Source organism: Phascolarctos cinereus, unplaced genomic scaffold (genome assembly GCF_003287225.1).
Source record: "Phascolarctos cinereus isolate Bilbo 61053 unplaced genomic scaffold, phaCin_HiC Scaffold_726;HRSCAF=1367, whole genome shotgun sequence".
Classification (NCBI taxonomy): Eukaryota; Metazoa; Chordata; class Mammalia; order Diprotodontia; family Phascolarctidae; genus Phascolarctos; species Phascolarctos cinereus.
Window position 1 is genome coordinate 373,704,588 of NW_027556098.1, and position 4,353 is coordinate 373,708,940.

The 4,353-nt window shown below is 44.9% G+C and overlaps 1 long non-coding RNA gene across 1 annotated transcript in view; it reads right to left on the reverse strand.

Annotated features, from left to right (window-relative positions):
• The window catches only part of LOC110206115 (uncharacterized), a 32,273-nt gene extending 28,404 nt beyond the window's left edge, over nt 1–3,869 (reverse strand). The window contains exon 1 of the long non-coding RNA XR_002323799.2: nt 2,861–3,869. This is a non-coding gene — a long non-coding RNA (uncharacterized LOC110206115). The remainder of the gene's footprint in view (nt 1–2,860) is intronic.
• Nucleotides 3,870–4,353: the final 484 nt, after the last annotated feature.

Sequence of the window (4,353 nt, forward strand, 5' to 3'; positions counted from 1 at the left end):
CAGATCCACACTAGGGGAGTAAGAGGAAAGCAAACCTGGGTCAGAACCTTTCCCCTGGGCCGTGGGATTCCCCATGCTGGCTTCCTTCCGGCCTCCCTCCAAGTCAACCTGCCACAATCCTACGTCTCACATACTTTCTACTATAGAGACTTTCAGTAAGATGCAAACTAGTACAATAGAAGGAGCAAAATACAAAAAGAGATAAAACAATGCTGTCATTGATGGGAGGACCCTTAGAACCTAGAATATGAACGCAAAGAGTGAGCTTAGAACATCGAATGTCAGATCAAAGGAGGCTTAGAACAGAGAATATGAAGACTGGAACGTGGCTTACCACACACAATGTCAGCCCTGGAAAGGGACTTGGAATATGGAATCTCAGAGCTAGAAGGGGGCTCAGAAGACAGAACGTAGAAGTTGGAAAAATGGCTTTAGAATGGAGGATATTAGTGGCTCCCTACTGCCTCCAGGATCAAATACGAAATGCTCTGTTTGGCATCCAAAGCCCTTCCTAACCCAGCCCCCGCCTGCCTTTCAGCCTTCTCACACCTCTATCTTCAACAGGTACTCTGATCCAGCGACATTGGCCTCCTGGCTATTTCATGAACCAGACACTCTATCTCTCAGCTCTGGGAATTTTCTCTGGCTGTGCGCCATGCCTGGAATCCTGTCCCTCCTCCATTCTGACTACTGACCTCCCTGGCTTCCTTAAATCCCATCTTCTAGGGGAAGCCTTCCCCAACCTCTCTTAATTCTAATGCCTTTCCTCTGTTAATCATTTCCTATATATCCTATATATAGCTTGCTTTGCATGTATTTGTTTGCATGTTGTCACCCCCCCCATTAGATTGTAAGCTCCTTGAGGGCAGGGACCATCTTTTGCTTCTTTTTGTATCCCTAGTACTTAGCACAGTGCTGGGCACATAGTAGGCTCTTCATAAATGTTTATTGAACTGAATTGAATTAAATTGAAAGATCAACTAACCCAAATCCGTCATTTTACAGATGAGGAGAGTGACTTGCAAGTGAGAGGGGATGTGATTCACGAGGCAGGATGTTCAGCAGGGGTCCACATCCAGAGTCTTCTTTTCACTTCTCTCTCTGTCTCTGTGTCTACCTGTCTGTGTCTCTCTCTGTCTCCGTGTGTGTATCTCTTTCTCTCTCTCTCTCTCTCTCTCTCTCTCTCTCTCTCTCTCTCTCTCTCTCTGTGTCTCTCTCTCTGTCTCTGTGTGTGTATCTCTTTCTCTCTCTCTGTGTGTCTCTCTCTGTCTCTGTGTGTGTATCTCTTTCTCTCTCTCTCTGTGTCTCTCTATCTCTGTGTGTGTATCTCTCTCTGTCTCTGTCTCTGTGTGTGTATCTCTCTCTCTCTGTGTGTGTCTCTGTCTCTGTGTGTGTATCTCTTTCTCTCTCTCTCTGTGTCTCTCTCTGTCTCTGTGTGTGTATCTCTCTCTCTCTCTCTCTCTCTCTCTCTCATCCTTCGGGGTGGAAAGATATTGCTCACTTTTCAGAATACTCATAGCTGCCAAATAATCACTAGATCTCATGACCTTTGTTGCCTTTCTAAGCTCTCAAATTTTTTGATCCTATCACTGGAAGGACAGAAGAATTTCTATGAATCCCATTGCCATTCCAGGAGTCATGAAGTCCCAGCACGTGCTAAGCACTTGGGACACAAAAACAAAAATAAAATAGTACCTGTCCTCAAGGAGCTTATATTCTACAGAAATAAAATATATACAACAAACATAACACATGCCATCTTTTACATATATGCACTTCTCTGTACATATTTTTAGTCCTCTACAGACCATTAAATTCCTTGGGAGGTAATGTGGCCAAATGGATAGAAAGATGGCCTTGAAGCCTGGAAGAGATGGGTTCAAGTCTCGCCTCTGACCCATCGTGGCTGTGACCGTGGACAAGCCCCTCACCCTCTCTGTGCTCTAGGCAATTCTCTGAGACTATGAGTTGCAGAGAAGATGCCAACCTGCATTAGTAGAAGGAGTTTCCTCCCCTGGGAGTTCCCTATACCAATGAAGTCATAGACCCAGTCCCTGTGCTGTTTTCTTACAGCACAGTAACATCTCTGTTCCCCAGAAAACTCTCAGTAGGAGTAGAAGTAGTTCTTACACTGGGAGCTCCTTAAACGATAAAATCACACATTCAGTCCAAAAAATGTAAAATATATGATCCCTAGGAGAGCGATTCCTACTAGCCATGGCGAGAGCCAGGCAGGAGGCCCTCTCCTATCCCCCAGTGGGCTTCTGGTCCAGCACATGAGGATCACGTCCGAGGGTCACGTCCAGGCCACATGGGCCCTACCCAGTACCAGCTGCCCTGGCCACAGGAATGCCAGAAAATGGATTCAGTGACCCATACATTTGATCCTCTGATCAGTGTGGACTTTCCAAAGAGGATGACACAGAAGCAGGTGACTAATACTCCCAAAGTGTGGGAGAAACAGTGACCCTCTTTCTTGAGGGGAGGGTACAGTGGGGTAAGGTGGGGGAGGGGATCCTTATGAAGAAGAAGAAAGGAAGATGAGCCAGACACATGCATGTGAATAAGGCCAAAAATGTGTCTTGACTTAGAAAACATTTAAACTGGTATAAACACAGCAGTTTGGTGGAGCCCAAAAGGAAGACATGATAATGTGGGCTTAATCTCAACTCTGTCAAGTGCAAGGTGTGGAACCTTGGGGAAAAGTCCTGGATTAGGAGTCAGGATCATAATAACACCTAATTCTGGAGAGCAGTAAGGCTCCTAACCCATAACCACCCTGTGAGGTGAGTGATACAGTCATTATTCTTCCCATTTTAAAAATGAGGAAACTGAGGCATAGAAAGGTGAAGTGGCTTACCCATAATCACACTGCTGGTCAATGTCAGGATTTGAACCTGGGTCTCCTGACTCCAAGGCTAACACTTGTTCTGTTTCACCATGTTACCAGATCCCTAGGTTCTAGTTGAAGCTCTGCCATTGACTTGCCTTGGACACTTACTTCATTTCTCTGGGCTTCAGGTTCTTTATCTATAAAATGAAAAGAACAGGTGAGATGGACAAGTAGGCCCTCCCAGCTCTGACATTCCATGTTCTAAAGGCCCTCCCAGCTCTGACATTCCATGTTCTAAGGGCCTTCCTACCTTGGATATTCTCTGTTCTAAGGCCTCTCCTGTTCTGACATTCTATGTTCTAAGATCCCTTTGGGTTCTGACTTGAATAGTTTATTAGTCTCTTCCAGTCTTAATATCTGATCCATCCTTCATTTTATAGATGAGGAAACTGAGACACAGAGATGGAAATTACTTGCCTAAGGTCCAGGTAAGGTCTCTTGCCCCATACCCTGTGTTCTATACCATGTTCTATACCATGCTTCTACTTGTCTAGGTCTTTGGAGTGAGGAAGTTAAGAGATGAATCAATGTGGCCTGGAAGAGGCTGCCTCAGTTGGTCCTAATCTCTCTGTCACTGGAGGGGTTCCAGATGAGATTAGATGAGTGTTTGTTACCTGTGATACAGAAGGGATTTCTGCTCAGTTACACAGTTTTGTTTTTGTGAGGCAACAGGGGTTAAGTGACTTGCCCAGGGTCACACAGCTAGTCAGTATCATGTATCTGAGGTCAGATTTAAACTCAGGTCCTCCTAACTTCTGGGCTGGTTCTCTATCCACTGTACCACCTAGCTGCCTCTCAGTTACATATTTGATGAGACACTCTGAAGTCTCTTCCAACTCTGAAATTCATAGTATTCTGTGACGATGGGTTGGTATCAACCAGCCACGATGTCCCACAATTCTAGATGTAGAGCCTGACTGCAGAGCCCATCTGGGCCAAGGATTCTTAATTTGGGACCCTCAAAGACTGAAATAAAGATATATGCAAGTTCCCATCCATGAATTTGGATAGGGTTATTTTTTTTTAAAGAAGTACATCTTTATTTCAATATAATTGGTTTCCTTTGTAATCCCATGTATTTTATTTTATTTTATGCATTTAAAAGACAGGTAACCATAGGCTCTTCCAGTTGCTAAAGGGGTCTAGGACACACACACACACGAAAGGTTTAGGACCTCTGATCTAGCTCACTCTTCTCATTTTACAGATAAGGAAACTGAGGCAGAGAGCAGTTAAGTGATTTGCCCTGGGTCACCTAGATAGGAAATATTCGAGGTGGAATATAAATCCAGGTCTTCTTGACTCTAACACTCTACCCAGAATGTCATGACTAGTCCCCAGACTTGCGTTCATGAGGGCATAAGTAGAATTAACCCACTGAGCCTAGCTGCCAAGGCGGTGGTCCAGGTGAGCAGGGCATCTGATTTCCAAGTGAAATCCTGCTGCTGAATGGTACCCGG